General features: G+C 52.1%; 1 long non-coding RNA gene across 1 annotated transcript in view; it reads right to left on the bottom strand.

The window, feature by feature from the left end:
* Window positions 1-3,792: 3,792 nt before the first annotated feature.
* The window catches only part of LOC141983878 (uncharacterized), a 92,063-nt gene continuing 74,798 nt past the window's right edge, over window positions 3,793-21,057 (bottom strand). The window contains exon 3 of the long non-coding RNA XR_012638553.1: window positions 3,793-6,251. This is a non-coding gene — a long non-coding RNA (uncharacterized LOC141983878). The remainder of the gene's footprint in view (window positions 6,252-21,057) is intronic.

Raw genomic sequence — 21,057 nt, 5'->3', positions numbered from 1 at the left:
AGATTTCTAACTTTTCAGTCTATAACCAGAACTATTCTGATTTTATATACTGCTGGTGGCTACTGAAACATCCGCCCTATGGGATGGGAGTAGAACCTGATGTACCTGGAAAAAGTGGAGGTTAATGCATTCCGTAGTGCTGTGAAACTTTTCCAGTACAAAGTAAACCCAGAAAACATGGGGGATTTTCATGTCCCCTTTAAGTGCAAAGAGGCATAGCATAGAACTCACACCTGAGGAGCAGAGGGCTAAAATGGCTTTGAGACACCTTTGTGCCCTCCTCATTCTAGGCTGTGCTGGGGGCTGGTGGGCCTCAGTATAATTTAAACAGCCCTGAGGCCTAAATTAGCGCAGCCTCCCCAGGCTGCTGAATGAGCCAGAGCACTGACCAGGAACCCTTAGTCATGTTGCTGCACTCCATTCCACTCCTAGCCCTGCCCTTGGCTCTTCCCCTACTCTGAGGCTTGTGGGGGTCTTCTGAAGAAAGCCTTCCACATGTCTCTGTAATACCTGTGCTGCCTCCATGGGGCAGATTCTGGATATTAGAGCCCTTTACGTTGCTCTGGCCCTTTTACCCAGCATAAAGGGGCCAGAGCAGGCTGAGGCTCTCACTCCATCCCTTTCTGTGAGGCACCTTGCACAGCGTTGGGCTTGACAAATAATGATACTGGATGGTAGCAGATCTGTTTTCATTCTGTAGGTTGTGAACCATAGGATTACCAACATTCTAATTTCAGAAAACCGAACACCCTTGCTGTTCCCCGAGGTCCCGCCCCTGCCCTGAGGCGCCTGCTCCAAGGCCCCACCCTCAGTTGCTTGCTCTCTCCCACCCTCACTTTCACTTGGCTGGGGCAGGGGGTTGGGGTGCGGGAGGGAGTGAGGACTCTGGCTGGGGGCTGCAGCCTCCAATGGTGGGGCCAGAAATGAGGGGTTCAGGGTGCAAGAGGGGGCTCTGGACTGGGGCAGGGAGTTGAGATGCAGGAGGGGGTGTGGGGTCTGGTTGCGGTTGTGGGGTTGGGGATGAGGGGTTTGGGGTACAGGAGGTGGCTCCAAGCTGGGGCCAAGGGGTTTGGAGTGTGAGCAGGGGCTCAGGGCATGAGGTCTGGGAGTGAGTTTGGGTGCGGAAGGGGGTTCAGGGCTGGGGTAGAGGATTGGAGTGCAGGAAGGCATGCAGGCTCCGGGAGGGAGTTAGGGTGTGGGAGAAATTTCTGACCTGGAGCAGAGGGTTGGGGTGGGGTCTGGGAGGGAGTTAGAATGCAAGAGGGGGTTCCGACCTGGGGTGGGGGTTTGGGGTCTGGTTGGGTAGCACTTACCTCAGGTGGCTCCCGGTTGGCGGTGCAATGGGGCTAGGGCAGTTTTCCTGCTTTCCCTGGCTCTGTGCCGCTCCTGGAAGCGGCCAGCTTGTCCAGCCCCTAGGCGGAGGTACGGCCAGGCGGCTCTGCATGCTGTCTCCACCTGCAGGTTCCCAGCCAATGGGAGCTGCAGATCCAGCACTGGGGGCAGGGGAAGCATGCAATGCTTTCCTGATCATCCCTGCGCTTAGGGCACGGGAGGACAAACTATGGCCTGTGGGCTGGATCCGGCCCATGGAATTGCCAGCCCCAGGGCGCAGCAGGGCTAAGGCAGGCTCCCGGCCTGTCCTGTCCCCACACAGCTCCCGGAAGCTGCCGGCACCATGCTCCTGCGGCCCCTGTGGAAGGGGGGGGCAGAGGGCTCCGTGCACTGCCCTCTCCTGTGGGCTCCGCCCCCTGGAGCTCCCATTGACTGGGAACATGGAACCATGGTTCCAATGGGAGCTTTGGGAGTGGTGCCCGCAGGTGAGGGCAGCGTGCAGCGGAGCCGCCTCCCCCACCCCACCCCCAGGAGCCACTGCTGGACATACTGGCCACTTCCAGGAGTGGCACAGGGCCAGGGCAGGCAGGGAGCCTGCCTTCATCCTGCTGCACGCCACTGCCATCCTGGAGCTGCTTGAGGTAAGTGTCACCGGGCTGGAGCCCACACTCCGAACCCCTTCTTCACCCCAACCTCCTGTCCTGAGCCCCTTCCCGCACACCGCATCCCCTCCCACACCCCAAATCCCTCCCCTAGCCCTACATTCATGGCCCTGCATACAATTTCCCCACCCAGATGTGGCCCCCGGGCCAAAAAGTTGCCTCCCCCCCCCCCGGCTTAGGGCTGTAGGGACATGCTGGCTGCTTCCAGGAGCTGTGTGGAGCCAGGGCAGGCAGGAAGCCTGCCTTAGCCCCTCTGCACTGCCAGCCAGCCTTTTAATGGCCCAGTCAGTGGTGCTGACCAGAGTTGTCAGGGTCCCTTTTTGACTGGCCGTTCTGGTCAAAAACTGGATGCCTGGCAACCCGACTGAACCCCCTAGTAACTGCAGCACTCGTCCAGCCTGCAGGCTGCTGGAGACGCTTGCTTAAAGAAAGTTGCTTGAAACTAGAGAGAGCAGTTCTAGTTGTTGGTAAATCTAAGTGATTCACACTGCAATTTATCCCAAGCAGACAAGTGACTGGACAAATGGTGTGGGACAGCATGCCTATGATCTACCAAAGACAACGTGGGATCTGTGGATTCAGACTGCTCATCTTGGTGATGTGCAAACTGTCACGGTGCTTAAATCATGCCAGGTTGCAGACCCAGGATATAACAATTCAGAGCAGCAGCTGGGTCAATGAGGGGCACACATTTTAGTACTATGTGCAGGAAAAATATTGATAGGTTGCTTTCCCCAGCTGCCCCGCTCCTAGGGTAGAGCAGCCAGTTAGAGCTGCTACAGGAAGCAGGCAGAGAGATCTCTCCCCATCTCATGAGAGACCCACACCATTCCCAAAGGTGGGGAGGAAGAAAGAGGGAGAAGAAAGAGCCCAGTTGTTCAGGACAGCTCAGCTCCCTTCTCCTCCTCCACTTCCCCTCCAGTGAGTAATGGGATAGCACCTCTCCTCCCCACTACCTGGCAACGCCCAGCCAGGGAAGGGGAGAGGGATCCCACGGCAGCCACCCCAGGCCTGGAACAGGTGGGTGAAGATGTTAGGAGCCTCAGGGAAAGCAGAGGTTAAGCTGGAGGGGACCAAACAGATGGGGGGACAGAGTTGATTTGTGGACTGGGGGATGGGCGGATATGGGAGTGATGAGACCCCCTTACGTTTTCAGGGCACTTTAAGCACTGACTGTCACAGAGGTGTTCTTAATACAGTGGGCTTGGGATCCAAACCAAGCTGCACCCTGAGCAGCACGAGTGACTTAGGAAGTATGTACATACCCTGTCATTTTCACTTTCATGAAATTTCACCAAAAGAAAAATTTTCACAAATATTTACAGAATAAAAATATCAAATCTGAACTTCACCTAGCTCCGTATTCATTACTAGAATGTAAATATAAATAAGGGATGTACATTTTGAAATAGATTTAGTGATTTTGCTTTCTGGAGCAGCCCCATTTGAATTTATATTGCAAATAAATTATCCAACAAAACAACCAATTCTTATTTCTACAAAATTTATTAATCCTTTATAAGAATTCACCCACTAGGTTGGACAACAATTTTCATCTGATCAGTTGTTCTTGGACAGTTGACTATTCATTAGTAGAGGTGGGTTGGGAATATGGACAATTTTGTTGTTGTTGTTTGAAACTGAAATTTTGCAGAAATGTATCAGGTTCAGTGAAATGTTGTTAAGAATGGTTTCTTATGTCCACAATAGAATTTCTGGTCAAAATCAGAATGAGAGAGACCTGGTGGTTAAGGTATTTACCTGAGATGTGGGAGATCTACATTCAAATCCTTGGCAGGTTTCAGAGTGGTTGCCGTGTTTGTCTACATCAGCAAAAACAACGAGGAGTCCTTGTGGCACCTTAGAGACTAACAAATTTATTTGCACATAAGCTTTCATGGGCTAAAACCCACTTCATCAGATGCATGGAGTGAAAAATACAGTAAGCAGAATATATATTATAGCACATGAAAAGATGGGAGTTGTCTTATCAAGTGAGGGGTCAGTGCTAATGAGCCAATTCAATTAAGGTGGAAGTGACCTATTCTTAACAGTTGACAAGAAGGGGTGAATACTACATTGTCACTACAAAAAGTAATTTTCCATCTGCTGATACTCACACCTTCTTGTCAACTTTTGGAAATGGGCCACCTTGATTGCATTGGCCTCGTTAGCACTACAAAAGTAATATTTCCTCCCTTGGTATTCACCCCTTCTTGTCAACTGTTGAGAATATTAGAAAACTTAAGTAGCATTATTTTAAGGTAAGATCAGGTGAAGACCAAATATCCCTTGAACCAAGAGTTGATTTGGGGCTTCAGTAAATAAAGCCTTCTAGTGTCCTGGACTAGGAGAAAAGATTTTAAAAATGGAGTTAGCTAACATGACTTGAAACATTATTTAACACCCAGTTCAACAAGCACCCAGACATAAAGAAGAGTTCTGTGTAAGCTCAGAAGCTTGTCTTTCACCAACAGAAGTTGGTACAATAAAACATTACCTCATCCACCTTGTCTACCTAGTATAAACACAGACCAAGCTAGTTAGTTGCATTGTAGCTGGGGCTCCCCTAGGTTACAAAACAATTGGCTCACATGACAACCTTGTCGGTGATCCCTCAGGGTCAAGGATGATCTCTTTCACAGGTTTTATTTTCCATGGGTCCTTTGGTGACTGAGGAGCCCAATTCTTGAGCCACAGGCTCATTGGCAGACGTTGCAGGTGGTGGTAGAAGACAGCGTTAGGCCACGATTGCTGCATGACAGTTGTCTTTCCTTTCTTTTGTGGTGTTTTTCTGTGACTAGGGCGAGGCAATTTTCCTCAAAAGCAGATGTTCCTTCTCTGACAAGTCTTAGCCACTTATCCTTATCCTGGGCTGCTGTCTCCCAGTATGTGGTGTCGATGCCACGTCTCTTGATGTTTATCTTGAGGGTGTCTTTAAAGTGTTTCTTTTGGCCTCCCCATTTCCTTTCTCCTTTGGTGAGTTGGGCATACAACAGTTGTTTTGGTAAGTGTATATCAGGCATGTGCACTCAGTGCCCGTCCCACCTCATCTGGTGCTGGATAACCTAATGGCCCCAGGAAACATGAAATCATTGTGTAAGCACAGGTCTTATTCTATGGCAGATGGGCCTCCTTACTGGACAAATCTCTAGAATCAGAGGGTTACATGCTGGAAGAAAATTCTAAAATTAGATTTAGCTCAAGTTCTGTAAACACGCTTGCATGTTCTCCCTCTGAAGCACCTGGCATTGGCCACTGTCGGAAGACAGGATACTGGGCTAGATGGACCATTTGTTCTCACCAAGTATGGCTGTTCTTTTAATCTATTAGGCGCTTTTTTTTCCAAACTGGAAAGGTAGGGTTTTATCGTCTGGTCCTTACATCCTGATTTTTGCAACAATTCCCTGGTAGATATATAATCTAAAGAGGAACTGCCACTGGTTCACTGTCTGTGGTCTCCCTGCCCTGAGGTCAATGTCTAGCTTCCCCAGCACTATAGGAAAGTCTATCAGGAAGTTCAGGATTGAGTGAAACCATGGTGTGGAAGGTCAGTGGGGTAGAGTCAGATGGCAACATTCTGACTAATCCTTCATCACCTTCTGCAGTTGTGGGTAATAGGAGAAGGGTGCTTTCTGCTCTAGCATAATGTCCAAATTTTCATGTCTGGATTGGAAACCAATTATGATCAGATTTCCTTTAGCTGGGTGAAGTAAGACACTACATTGTACACCTGTACATCAGGCTGACAGTAACCATACATCTTTCTGGAAGCCAGAAGGGCAGACTGAGCAGCAGACGATGTCCAAATATTGATTGGACCACCTTGTCAAATTACATAAACAATTTTATAATCAAGTCAGTATTTGAGAAAAAGCAACAGAGTATATGATATACAGTTTAAAATTCTATCAGCAGCCATTTGCTAAATCATGTGTGAAGGGAGGAGGGATTCTCCCACTATTTAGGACCTCCAGGCTTGGTTACTACAACACATTGTGTCTAGGAATGAGACTGCTAACCTTACAACAACTTACAACCTTGGGTTCAGAACACAGGAGCTTGTCTGCTGAACAGCACAGGCTGCTAGGAGCACATCATGCCAATGCCCTGCTCTCTATATTTGGCTCTCTGTTGAAAACCGAGTTCAGCTGAAGTTTTTCGTACTCCTCTTCAAAGCCCTAGAATGGAGTGTCCCAAGTGACCTGAGGAATTGGCTCACTCTGTGTGGTCATGACTTTCCACATCATCTGTATTCTGTTGGAACAATAAAATGTCAACATCAGCAGTGAGGCTTGTGAGTCAGGAGGCAGAACTTTCTCATCAGCTAGCCCACATATCTGGAACTCAGCCTTGAATGTGATCAGAATGCCCAGGAACCTCCGCGCTGTCATAACAAAATGCAACACACCTCTTTGACCTAGTTTACCTATAATAACCAAAACCTACACAAGTAAACAAACGAAACAATTTCCACTAACCAGGCATAAGTGTGTGTGTGAGAGTGAGAGCGAGCGAGCTTTACATTCACTCTAAGAGTGGGATTTTCAAAAGTGCTCAGTGTTGTGCTAAATCTGCTCCCTTAGGAGTTAACATTGAATCCAATGGGGGCATAGTCAGGCCAGTGCTGAAGATCCCACCCTGAGTCCATAAGGTGCTGAGATATCATAGTTATTAGCATGATATTCACATTTAGCTGGGTTCCATAAGGCCAAATATTGATGAACAATGGGTGAAACATATTAGGTCTTACACTCCCATCCTCTACCAAGTTTAACTTTTTGGTGCGGGATATTTCCCTACAATTAGTGGGGAAATGATACAGCATTCTTCCCCAAGGTAAGAGTTCCTCAGTCATAAAAGTGAATGACATTTCATAGAGTTCACTAAAGTGAAACTGTGTTCCATAAAACAAAAGTAGACATAATATTTTTATATGTTTAAGCCCACTGATGTATATAGTATCTTACCATAAACAATGCCGTATGTGTAATTAAGGAGCCATTGAAGTTCATTATACATACCACCTCCTCCTCAACCTCCACACATTTAAATTAGTTTTAGGAAATGCATAAGCATTTTTAGTCATGAACAATATGCCACAGTTTGAAGTTTGAGTAGTTTGGGGAAAGCTGATGGGTGTTTATAGCAATAAAAACAACATTTTACAATTGACTAGAACTTTTAATTTTCAGAGAGCCCAAAACGTCATATCTATTTGTATATATAGGGATTGCTTCACCTGTCATGGAAGCACAGCCAACTCTTGGAGGGTAGGCGTGGCAGTCTGTATCCCTGTGTTCATCCCTTTCATAGCAGTATGATACATTTTGAACAAAGTATGCCTTATGAGGTATCATTTGAAAACTCATAATTTGCTGACCATTATTGTCCTAGTAAAATGTGCCTGGCAATATTGTATGTAAAGTTATAAGATTCTACTGAATGATATTACTAAGACATGTTCAAAGTCTGGGGAACAGTCATAAACCAGTTCCCCAGAGACAAAGGCTAGCTGACGTCTCAGCCAGGTATCAATGAAATGAAATGGACCATCACCTGGTTAAGTGGCCATTCTGAGGCAGGAAAGAGGGTGTGGGTGAAAAATCTACATCTTGACAAAGAAACAGCTTGGGATTCCCATCCACACAGACTATCTCCTGAATCTCAGCTGGAGATGATTCGCAAAGGGGAGAAAACTATAAGAAGTGAGAGCAGACACCCCCAAATAATCTCGCTCTTTCTCTCTACCCATGGCATCGACAACACTTGAAGAACAAAGGACATAACGTTGGATTGGGGTCAGGATCCTGACTGAAACAAATTCAGCTAGTGGTGAGAGAGACCTTTGCTTTTAATTCACGGAGCTTGTTAAGTTAGGCGTTCATTGAGTTTTACCTTTATTTTCTTGTAACCAATTATGAATTTTATGCCTCATTACTTGTAGTCACTTAAAGTCTATCCTTCTGTAGTCAATAAACTTGTTTTATTGTTTTATCTAAACTACTGTGCTTGGATTGGAGTTTTTGGGAAACTCCATTTGGGATAAGAGGATTTGTGCATATCATTTTCTATTAATAAAATGACAGACTTTATGAACTTGAATGTCCAGGAGAGAGCTGTATGAGGAGTAGTTGCAAAGCAATGCAAGAGGCATCCCAGGTTGGAGAATTGAGGGGACACAGCTGTTCATCAATCCAGATTACCCAGAAAACAATGTCACAGTGGAACCATGGCAGGTGTGTAGTCGTGCATACTAACTTTTTAGGACAGGAAGTGAAAAATATCATATTAAAGGGATTTAAAATGGGATTTAAAATCTCAGGCTGGGTTTTCCCCAACAGACTAGGGCTGGCAGAGCAACCCTCTCAAAAGGTGTCTGACACCACTGCTAGTACACTGGGCCTGTAGTATTTCGGAAGGAAGAGTGGCATCTACTGTACTACCACCATTTTCTATGAATGCTTACTTAGTTGTCTTCTGTCTATGTAAGATCAGGCCTGACCCATCTTAGCTTGTGAGATCTGACTAGATAATGACACTTGGTTGTGTGGCTGTTGTATTCTGCATGTAAATTTTAAAGATATTCTGATATATAGTGTCCACATTATTAACTTTTTAAAAATAACTTTTAAGAGACTGAACAACTTGGTGTTATTTTCCAGAAAATACATGTTGCAATAGCTTACTTCCAGTTGATGCAATTACCAGCCATCAGTGCAATCCAGAGTAATGTGCATAATGAGAGAAAAGACAACATACATTTTTCTGAATGATTAAAAATATTCTATAAATGTAAAGATCAGGCACCTGGCAATATTTTCCCACCATGAGTAATAAAAAGCACAACATTAGACCAAATTCTACAGTTGTTCTTCTCATGACTTCAGTGGAGCTATGCCTGAGTACGGATAGTAGGACTGGCCTATTTATGTGACTATTCTCAGGACATCCATGTATTTACTTGCATCCAGATTTCTACTGAAAATATGGAGCACATTTTTTGGCCTTATTTAGTGACAGAGTTATATGCTTTGGACTATAAATCCAAACTTGGGTAGTTATTAGACTCTGAGGGTACAGAGCAAAAGCCCAGCATCCATAAATGAGCACTATTATTATGCCTCATACATTAATTTTTGTATGTTCTAATTTTTTATATTGTTTTAAAGTATTAGCAAAAGCAAGGCAACAGCATTGAAGCCCAAATGTTTGAAAACTGATGCAAAGAAATTCATGCAACATCAACTGTTACTTGACTAGTAAGATGTATGGGGAACACAAGCTCTGAAAGAACACAAACAAGTGAAATTAGCCTAATGTTTCCCACAGACTGAAAGGTTGACTTTTGATAAAATCCTTCTGCTAATTGCTTAATTTCTAAGTACCTCAAACTGAGCTAGATGCCTTTCAGAAACAAATACAGATGTAGTTCCTACCCTAAGGAACATACATTCTAAATCTGACAGGACAGAACTAGTGATAGTCAGCATTTAAAAAGTTGGAAGGAGTAAGTGGAAAGGAAGGACAAGGGTTACAATAATATCAAGCAGCTAAGCAGTAAGGCATACACATCTTGATTATAATAAATGAAAAGCTTAGGAATTTCCTACTATCTCATTGTCTGTAGCACAACTGAACAATATGGGAAAGGATAGAACTTGATATTGGTATATATTCTCATTCTGCATATTAAAATAGTAGGCAGGAGCAGAATTCATTTGGCTATCCTGTAGTAGTAATGGAAGATTTATGTGATATGCTGGAACAGATTTTATTATGTCTGTTTAATGCAAATCAAATGTTTGAAGAACGCTTTATTTCAGCATCAGCACCTCAACTGTTTATCCATCACTTTTTTACAGAACTGCAAAAATAAGTAAATGACTGCAGGTGGGAGGGAAGTAAAATGAATGTTTATAGTGTAGATGAGCAGTATATTTAAGGTATGTCAATAGCCCAATAGTTTTGCAATGACAGGTATAATCATCATACAGGCTTAGGATCCTTCCTCCCCAGTTCTTCATCATGGTTTTTAGTTACACGAATTCTGGGATACGAAATCAAAAGCAATTTTTTCATATATTCATACCAATCTTACATAAGAATGCAGTTAAACCAGATATAGAACCTGGTAAAGCAATATTTACTTGCATAAAACTGCTATTGACTGGGGCCCTTAATTACAAATTTTGGGCCAAAGTTGCTTCCATTGATGTCAATGGGAGATTTGCCATCAAAGACAATGAAGACAGGTTCAGGCCCTTGAATGAAAGGCACAACTACTTCTTGTGACAGGGTCAGGCCAGATGGCTACAGGAGAGTGATCCTATTGGGGTCCAGGAGGTCCACTGCTAAAGGATCCCCCCCCCCAGCCGAAGAGGGGGATCCACAGGACCTGGAAGCCAAATGATTACGGGGGACAACTAATGAAATAACAGGGACAGGAGTGTGGTCAAAGAATCAAATGAAGGGAAACAGACGGGGACACCGAGCAGAGAGCCCCGGACACCGCCCACTGCTCCTCGAAGGCGTCAAGGGAGTCAGTGGACACTGCCCAGAGGAACTCTGCCTGGATATGTGAATGGACGGAGGATCGGAAATAGGCCCCACAATCACAGGGTACTCCATCAGCCAGCCTCCTCACCCTGGTTTTATAGATGGCCATTTTAGCCAGGGCCAGGAGGAGGTTCACCAGGACTCCCTGGTGGGTTCAAAGTCCCGTGACTTTGTGGGGCCACGGGTAGGGAGTGCATAGATAAGGAGGTGAGGGGAAAAGTGGAACCAAAAACATAATAAAATATTTGTGAGGAGCCGGAATAGGGGCTGCAGCCTGGCACACTCCAGATATATGTGTGCCAGGGTTTCCCTCACGCTGCAAAAGGGGCAGGCGTCTGGGATGGAGATGAACCGTGCCAAGAACACGCCCGTGCTCCCGGCTCCGTGAAGAAGCCGCCAACTGATATCCCCGGTGGGCCTCAGGACCAAGGTGGAATATAGGCTGGCCCACCGGGGCTCCTCACCCTCCAAAGGTGGCAGGAGGTCCCGCCATTTTGTATCAGGGCAGGACACGAGGGTGAGGGTGTGAAGGGTGTGGAGGACGAGTGAGAATAGATGTTTCCTTGGCGCAGTTTGGAAGCAGACTGGCTGCATCTTGTTCAGCCAGCTCACAGTGAAGGGCGAAATGTCTAATAGGAGCCGTAATATGGGCTGCAGCCTGGCATGCTCTAAGCAAAAGAGGCAGGTGTCCAGGATGGGGTAAACTGCGCCAAGTACACGCCCTTGCTAATGGCCCTGTGAAGGAGCCGCCAACTTATATCCCTGGCGGGCCTCAGGACCACGGTGGAGTATAGGCTGGCCCACCGGGGCTCCTCACTCTCTAGAGGTGGCAGGAGGTCCCACCACTTTGTGTCAGGGCAGGACGCGAGGGTGAGGACGTGAAGGGGGTGGAGCACGAGTGTGTATAGATGTTACCTTGGCGCAGTCTGAAAGCGGACCAGCTGCAGATCGTGCAGCCGGCTCACAGTGAAGGGGCGGAGGGGGGGGTCGGTCAGGTCCACGGGGCAGGGTCCTGATGAAAAGGTCCAGAGCGCCTGGGGTGCAGGGTGGGCGGGGCGTGCCCTCATGCAGGACCTGGTCGAGGTAAACCCGAGCAGCGGGCAGCAAAGCGGCCCTCACCTCCTGAAGTACGCTCCGGGGAATATGAGGCCTGGAGAGCCCCATGCACTGAGCGAGCATCAGGGGATCCAGCCAGTCTCCTCGATCGTAGTCCAGGAGGTCTCCAACTCTTATGACTTCTGCTAGGACCAACCTCTGGCACACCGAGGGGGACTCCGCCACCTGCACACAGAGCTGGAGGTTGTCTAGCAGGGGCTCCACCAGGAGATCTGCCCCCACGGTGGCCACCATGGACCTAGTCGCTGAGAACAGTTTCCAGGTCCGGAGGAGGTCCTGATAGAAGACCGGCAGCCCGGAGAGGTCTCGCGGAAGACCTCTTGGATGGAGATAAAGGAGCTGCTAGTCATATTGGAGCCCTCAGAAGCAGCGTAGGAAGGCGTGCGCCAGTATGCTCCACGCCGGACTACCTGCACCATAAAGGAGCCTCTGCAGGGCCTGGAGGCGGAAGACATGGAGCTGAGTGTGTAGACACTTCAGGCCCTGCCCTCCCTCCTCCAGGGGTAGATGGAGAACCCCCACAGAGACTCAGTGCAGTGCTGACCAGAAGAACTCCAGAATTGATGTCTGGAGATTGGCTAGGAAACCTGGGGCCAGGACCAGGCTGTTGAGCCGGTACCAGAGCATGGACAGGACTAGTTGATTAAGCACCAGCGCTCTCTCTCCAAGGGAGAGGCACTGGAGTAGTCCTGTCCATTTCCGGAGCCGCTCTATCACCCCGCCCTCTAAATCATTCCAGTACTCTGGCGGAGATGGATGCGTGGCAGAAAGGTAAACGCTGAGATAGAGCAGAGGACCCGCGCTCCACTGGATGGCCTGAAGGGCAAGTGGGAGGGAGCTCGCCTTCCACCCATCCCCGACCTCCAGGCCAGAGCTCTTGACCCAGTTGACCCGGATGGAGGAGGCTGTTGAATAGATGGCCTGGCAGGCCTCCACCCACGCCAAGTCGCCCAGGTCCTGGACCACGAGGAGCACATCGTCAGCGTATGCCAACAGGACCAGCTGCATCTCCGGCTCCCGCAGCACCAACCCCGTCAACCTCCTGCGGAGGAGACAAGGAAGGGCTCAATCACCAGAGCATACAGCTGGCCGGAGAGGGGGTACCCCTGCCATACTCCTTACCCGAAGCTGACTGGTTCGGTCAGGGTCCAGTTGAGCCTGACCAGACACTATGGAGGCATACAGCACCCAGAGAAAACCCACAAACTGGGGTCCGAATCCAAATGCTTGCAGAGTGCTCAGGAGATACCTGTGGTCCACCCTGTCGAATGCCTTCTCCTGATACAAGGACAGGAGGGCGAACGACAGACCATCCCTACACCCGAGTTCCAAGAGGTCCCGGACCAGATACAGGTTGTCAAAGATGGTGCAGCCCGGGACGGTGTAGGTCTGGTCTGGGTGGACCACGTCCACCAGCACGGACCCTAGCCGCAGCGAGATGGCTTTCGCTATGACTTTGTAGTCCATGCTGAGGAGCGAGACGGGATGCCAATTTCGTAAATCGCGGAGGTCCCCCTTCTTCGGCAATAAGGGGAGCATGGCTCGCCTACATGAAAGAGGGAGGACCCCGTTCTGTAAAGACTCAGCCCAGATGGTCACTAGGTCTGAGCCAAGGACGTCCCAGAACACGCGGTAGAACTCCACGGTCAGCCCATCCATGCCCGGAGTTTTATTGGTGGGCATGCGGCGGAGGGCTTCTGAGAACTCAGCCAGAGTGAGAGGCAGCTCTAGCCGGTCTCGGTCGCCCACGCTGACCATAGGGAGTTGGCCCCAGAGCACTCTGCAAGCGTTAGGATCGGTGGGATCCAGGGAGAAAAGGCTTGCATAGAAGGCTCTAGCCCTCCCGCACATCTCCGCCGGATCCATGAGGGGGGTGCCGTCCTCTGCCAGAAGGCAGGTGACGTGCTTCTTAGCCCCCCTCCTTTTCTCCAGGGCATAGAAGAAGCAGAAGCTGCGATCCATCTCCCGAAGGAGACAGATGCGGGATTGAACAAAGGCGCCCCGGGCTCAATGGTCTTTGAGGGCCCGGAGCTCCTCCCGCTTCTCCCAGCATGCTCCGCAGAGGGATGGATCCTCGGGCCTGGTGGCCAGACGCCTCTCCAGCTCTATCACCACATCCCTCCATTGGCTGGTGCCCCAGGTGTAGTCACGGCAGAAGAGCCAGATGCGCACCTTCCCCAGGTCCCACCACCGCTGCGCTGAGGGAAAAGCATGCTGCTGCCCTCGCCAGGCCAGCCAGAACTCCTGGAAGGACACCACAAAGCCCACATCCTCCAGCAAGCTGTTGTTGAAATGCCAATAGGCTGGCCCCAGCCTCTCCGCACAGAGAGAGGCTGTCACAGTGGCTAAATGATGATCAGAGAACGGGGCTGGCCGGATGCTGGAGGAGTGGGCCCGTGAAAAGTGGAAAGGTGATAAATAAATGCAGGCTAACCAGGAGTTGTGTAACCAGTGGGCCTCCACCCAGACAAAGGTGAACATCGAGATGTTGTCCGGGTGGTGGTCACGCCAGATGTCCGCTAGGGAGTAATGTTAGACTATCTCCCGGAGGACGTCCGCGGCGGCCGGGCACTGCTCGGTCCCCAAGCGGTCCCGCTCCTCTAGGGTGGTGTTAAAGTCCCCGCCCAGAACCAGGCACTCGCGAGGATCCAAGGTGCCGAGGAAGGCGGACGCCTGCTGATAGAATCGCAGCCGCTCTGGGCCCAATGTCAGGGCATAGACGTTAATGAGGTTGACCACAAGCCCCTCCATATGGACGTGGAGGTGCAGCAGACATCTTCAAGGAACTTCTGCAGCTCTTCTTGCAGCGTATGGGGGGTCGGGGTCACTGGCCCCCGGCTATCCTCCAGAGGGACCTCTGACACAGCCCCGTGGCCCACCAAGATGGGCAGGCAAGGGGCAGACCCCCCGGCGTGGGACCCAATGGGCCAGCGCCATGTGGCCCGCCTCAGATTTTGGCTCAATGCGGGGTGGCGGAGGGAAGATAGCAGCCCCTAGTGGGTTGGGACAGGGAAACACAAAGGCCGCTCCCTGGCGGTCATCTGCTGGAAAAGGGAAGGAGACAGCCCCAGGGGCGGCAATAACATCGCGGGAGGTGGAGGGAATAGGGACAGAGTCAGCATCAGGGGCAGGGCCAGGGTCAGGGACAGAAGCAAGATTTTGGGTTCCAGAAGCTGAACAACTGGGCGGTGGCACCTCCCGGTCAGGCTCAGGGGTTCGGGGGATGGGAAGGGGGCTCTCAGCGATGCCGGGCGCAGGCTCTATGGTGGGTTTGGCAGCCACGGGATCAGGAGATGGACTATCTTCTGTAGGGCCCCCCCCCGGGAAGGAAGTCGATTGCTCCACACCAATGAGGGATGTCCCTGTTGGCTCGGGTCCCGGCCGCGTGGCACTGGCTGTCACCTGAACAGGCTCGGTGGCCGTCAGCGGGGTGCCTTCTGGGGCCGGGTTGATGGAGGAGTCCAGGGGCTCCTCAGAGGTGGGAGCAGAAGCAACGGTTGGGGGAAGGAGCATGGGAAAAGAGGGGCTGGAGTGAGGTCGCCCAGATCGAGGCCCGCTGGCATAGGGTCATAGAATCATAGAATCATAGAATATCAGGGTTGGAAGGGACCCCAGAAGGTCATCTAGTCCAACCCCCTGCTCGAAGCAGGACCAATTCCCAGTTAAATCATCCCAGCCAGGGCTTTGTCAAGCCTGACCTTAAAAACCTCTAAGGAAGGAGATTCTACCACCTCCCTAGGTAACGCATTCCAGTGTTTCACCACCCTCTTAGTGAAAAAGTTTTTCCTAATATCCAATCTAAACCTCCCCCATTGCAACTTGAGACCATTACTCCTCGTTCTGTCATCTGCTACCATTGAGAACAGTCTAGAGCCATCCTCTTTGGAACCCCCTTTCAGGTAGTTGAAAGCAGCTATCAAATCCCCCCTCATTCTTCTCTTCTGCAGACTAAACAATCCCAGCTCCCTCAGCCTCTCTTCATAAGTCATGTGCTCTAGACCCCTAATCATTTTTGTTGCCCTTCGCTGGACTCTCTCCAATTTATCCACATCCTTCTTGTAGTGTGGGGCCCAAAACTGGACACAGTACTCCAGATGAGGCCTCACCAGTGTCGAATAGAGGGGAACGATCACGTCCCTCGATCTGCTCGCTATGCCCCTACTTATACATCCCAAAATGCCATTGGCCTTCTTGGCAACAAGGGCACACTGCTGACTCATATCCAGCTTCTCGTCCACTGTCACCCCTAGGTCTTTTTCCGCAGAACTGCTGCCTAGCCATTCAGTCGCTAGTCTGTAGCGGTGCATTGGATTCTTCTGTCCTAAGTGTAGGACCCTGCACTTATCCTTATTGAACCTCATCAGATTTCTTTTGGCCCAATCCTCCAATTTGTCTAGGTCCTTCTGTATCCGATCCCTCCCCTCCAGCGTATCTACCACTCCTCCCAGTTTAGTATCATCCGCAAATTTGCTGAGAGTGCAATCCACACCATCCTCCAGATCATTTATGAAGATATTGAACAAAACCGGCCCCAGGACCAACCCCTGGGGCACTCCACTTGACACCGGCTGCCAACTAGACATGGAGCCATTGATCACTACCCGTTGAGCCCGACAATCTAGCCAGCTTTCTACCCACCTTATAGTGCATTCATCCAGCCCATACTTCCTTATCTTGCTGACAAGAATACTGTGGGAGACCGTGTCAAAAGCTTTGCTAAAGTCAAGAAACAATACATCCACTGCTTTCCCTTCATCCACAGAACCAGTAATCTCATCATAAAAGGCGATTAGATTAGTCAGGCATGACCTTCCCTTGGTGAATCCATGCTGACTGTTCCTGATCACTTTCCTCTCATGTAAGTGCTTCAGGATTGATTCTTTGAGGACCTGCTCCATGATTTTTCCAGGGACTGAGGTGAGGCTGACTGGCCTGTAGTTCCCAGGATCCTCCTTCTTCCCTTTTTTAAAGATTGGCACTACATTAGCCTTTTTCCAGTCATCCGGGACTTCCCCCGTTCGCCACGAGTTTTCAAAGATAATGGCCAAGGGCTCTGCAATCACAGCCGCCAATTCCTTCAGCACTCTCGGATGCAACTCGTCCGGCCCCATGGACTTGTGCACGTCCAGCTTTTCTAAATAGTCCCTAACCACCTCTATCTCCACAGAGGGGTGGCCATCTCTTCCCCATTTTGTGATGCCCAGCGCAGCAGTCTGGGAGCTGCGCTGGGAACACACACACACACACACACACTCGGATACTTACCAGTCCCAGGCAAACTCCTGCTGTGAGCTGCTCTGCTGTCCCCGCTGCTCAGCTGGTTCGCGAGGCTCTGGCTATTTTTAAACAGCCAGGCTTCCCTGACGCAAACACACAGACACCCTAATGCCCGCCCCCTGCAGACTAGCAGCCAATCAGACACTCACTCAGGCTCTCTCCCTGCCCTCCCAGCAAACACACGCTCGGATACTTCCTCAGCAAGCGAACACACACACACACACACTCGGATACTTACCAGTATCAGATACTTACCAGGGTCGTCCTCCCCTGGGTGACCGGGGTCAGACCTAGGGCCTCGATCTCCTCGTATATGGAGGGGAGATCGCTTTCCACCACCCCGGGGTTCTCCCCGCTGGCACCTGACACGACGGTTGCCTCAGGGCTCATAGAGGCTTCAGATGGTACCAGGGCAGAAGGGGCTCCCTCGGGGGCCTTGGAGGGGAGGGATTCCTGTGGAGAGGAGATACTGGCTTCTGGTGCTGCCACATTTTCCCCAGCCGGCACTGGTGGATGGAATACAACTGTGGGCAAAGCGGAAGGCTCGGCATTGGTGCCCCCCTGCCTGGTCTTCAGGGGGACCTCCACATCAGATGGGAGAAGCAGAGCTCAAGCCTTCCGCTTGCCCCGCTTCCCTTGTACTAGGGCCCAGCCCTCCATAGAATCATAGAATATCAGGGTTGGAAGGGACCTCAGGAGGTCATCTAGTCCAACCCCCTGCTCAAAGCAGGACCAATCCCCAATTAAATCATGCATCATGGCATCATCCGGGGGCTGGCTAGCAGGGATTGTGTCAGGGGGCAGAGGCGATGGCTCAGGGACTTGGGGGGGGTAATGGTGGGGCAGCATGAGGGAGGGAAAATTCTCCCTGGGCGGGCCCTCTCCCATGCCCAGCGGTGTCCCTGCCTCACCCTCCTCCACAGACCCTGCCAGATTGCAGGCAGCGGGGGTGGGCTCTCCCGCTCATCTGGGCATAGTGGGGGAGGTGCCCCTTGGGCCCGAGCAGGAGCAGTGGTAGACTGGGAAGGAGGAGGGGTGGCTTCGGGGTCCGGGAAGCTAGGGGCACCGGTGATGATGGGGTGGGTGCCCTGCCGGGGCTCGGGGGTCCTGGATGCCCCTCCTTGCCAGGCCAAGGGGCAGTCCCTCCGGATGTGCCCCATCACCGGGCAGAGGTAGCACTGGGCCTCCCCCGTAAAATAATGCACCCGGTAATGGGCCCCCTGGTAGAAGACCAGGAATGACCCCTCGAGCGCCTCTCTGCCACGCGCCGCTGGCGGTAGTTGAAGCTGCACCTGCCGGCGGAACGAGAGGACGTGATGGAGGGCAGGGTCTTTGCAGCCCAATGGGAGAGGGCTCACAACGGAGATGGGTTTCCCCAGGGTAGAGAGGGCGGGTAACAGGGTGGCATTGGGAAGAAAGGGAGGGACAGAGGTCAGGACTAGTCAGCCGCCCAGGTCCTATAGAGGCTCTAGGGGGACGAACACCCCCCCCCCCCACGCCAGGCCCTTCTCCACCGCCTCCTGTGGGGCGGCCTCCAATGCTAAGAAGAAGACGACCTTGCCATACGTTTTGGAGGCCGCCACGATGGCCATGGGCCCCACCACCCTCGCCAACACCCACACGTAGGTCTCCACATGGGGCGAGGTGGGCACCAGGAGGCAACGGATGCCATGCTTCCTGGTCAAGGTGGGGAAGGGGCCCCGGCCGCTATAGATGGTAGAGGCGGCGGTGGTGGGAGAGATGACGTAGCGGCAGGTGGGGGGGGGCTGCCGCCACCTGGGAGTACGCCCTGGGGGCTGGGGGAGGGGCACCCGCAGAGCTGGTGGAGGGAACAGCGGGGAGGGAGGCCGTGGCCGGTGGTGGGGCCGCGGCAGTGGGGGCAGCCCCTGCCATGAAGGGCTTGGTCCTTTTAGCGGGGCCCTTCCCCTTCTTCTTACCCTGGCCCTTCCCGCCGGCTTGGGGGCTTCCCCAGCGTCGGAAGGGGCACGGGACGTGGCAGCAGTGGAGATGCCCCAGGAGGGGCAGTAGCAGGTGGTTCAGCTGCGGCAGCGGCAGTAGAGGCTCGGGGTGGGGGGGCAACGGGGCGGCAGGGTCTTCTGGAGGGGCCCCACCTTGTCCTCCGCCATAATGAGCAGGCAGGGAGGGGGAGACACCAGAAAGAGGAGGGGAAAGGGGAAGCAGGTCGACCACTCCTCCCCGCTAGGCTACAGGCAGGGGAGGAGGGGGCCAAAAGGGATGGTTGGACAGGGGGCAATCAAGGGCTAGGGGCTGGTCACTGACACGGGTTGGAAGTCCGGCTCCTCTAGCTGCACAGGGAGAGGGTGGAATACAACAACATGGGGGGGTGCAGTGAAAAGGGGTCAAACTAAAATGGGGAGGGGCACAAGTGCATGGGAGGGGGCATGGATGCACTGAGCAAGGGGTTAATCAGGGAAGGCGGGAACCGCAGTGGGAGGGAGACAAGCTGGTTGGGAATGGGGCAGAGAAACCAAGGGGCTAGCTTCAGAGGCTGGGGCCGGGCAGACAAACAAAGGCTGCAGGGGGAAAAGGGTGGGGCAAGCAAACAAACTGAAACTAGTAAAGGGGGCTGGGGCAAAGGGGGGTCAAAAGGCTGCAAGGGGCAAATGAGGCAGGTAGCAAGGGCTAAAGCTGTAGGGTGGACAGTCCAAGGGAGGGCACGTGTGCCCACGTGCACTTGCACAGAAGGGTCAGTGTGAGCTGGCTGCTGCTTCTGGCCCAAATGGTGGAAACAGGGCATGGCAAGCCAAGCAAGCAGCTGAGTCCAGAGGCAGGAGCTGAGGCAGATGGTAAACAGCCAGTGGGGGTAGTGGAGGGGACAGCGGTGGTGGTGGGGGTTGGGAGGGGACAGATGGATCAGGGGGCAGGCTCCACGCCACACCCCCCGTGTCCCCACAAACACAGTGAAGACCCCCACCACAAGAGCACAGTTCGAAAGTTACTCAGTCCATGATGGCCCCCCCCACGGTGGTCTGCAAAGTCTTTAGGCGCTCCCCCACTGGTAGATGGTCCTCTTCTTCTCCTCCTTGGGGATCCAGCAGCTCCTCAGCAGCACACACAGCAGCAGCTCCAGGCGGCAGTCCGGTGGCCAGGTAGGAAGGACCCCTCACAGGTGGTGGTGGTGATGATGGTGATGGTGTCTACAGCAGCAACGGCTAGGGCTGGGGTCCCTCACTCCCCCACTCTGGGGAGTGGGCCAGCAGTCCCCCCCCCAAGGGGCTGTATTTGGAGCAGTAGCAGCACCCGATGGTGTGGGGGGGGTCCAGCAGCTGGCCAGCAACCAGGTAGGAGAGAAGGGGTGGTGTCTGGCCTAGCCAGGGGAGCAACTGGAACAGCAACAGCAGCAGCGAGAGCCCAGGGCCTAGCAGCAGGAGCAGGAGCAGCAGCCGTCTCTCTCCTTCTCCCTCCAGGCCAGAGGGCTACAGGAGAGTGATCCTATTGGGATCCGGGAAGTGGGCGGGCGAAGCCCATCCACTGCTAAAGGATCCCCCCAGCCTAAGAGGGGGATCCACAGGACCTGGATACCAAATAAATCCGGGGGACAATAATGAAATAACAGGGACAGGAGTGTGGTCAAAGGGTCAAACAAAGGGAACTGGATGGGGACACCGAGCAGAGAACCCCGGACAGCGCCCACTGCTCCTCAAAGGCTTCAAGGGAGTCAGTGGATGCTGCCCAGAGGAACTCTGCCCGGATACGTGAACGGACCGAGGATTGGAAATAGGCCCCACAGCCACAGGAGACTCCATCGGCCAACCTCCTCACTCTGGTTTTACAGATGGCCATTTTAGCCAGGGCCAGGAGGAGGTTGACCAGGAGATCCCGTGACTTTGTGGGGCCACGGATAGGGAGTGCATAAATAAGAAGGTGAGGGGAAAAGTGGAACCAAAAACATAATAAAATATTTGTGAGGAGCCGGAATAGGGGCTGCAGCCTGGCACACTCCAGATATATGTGTGCCAGGGTTTCCCTCATGCTGCAAAAGGGGCAGGTGTCTGGGATGGAGGTGAACCGCGCCAAGAACACGTCCGTGCTCCCGGCTCCGTGAAGGAGCCGCCAACTGATATCCCTGGCGGGCCTTGGGACCAAGGAG

The sequence above is a fragment of the Natator depressus genome, chromosome 3, assembly GCF_965152275.1.
Source record: "Natator depressus isolate rNatDep1 chromosome 3, rNatDep2.hap1, whole genome shotgun sequence".
Classification (NCBI taxonomy): Eukaryota; Metazoa; Chordata; order Testudines; family Cheloniidae; genus Natator; species Natator depressus.
This window is presented reverse-complemented; position numbering and strand designations above follow the sequence as displayed.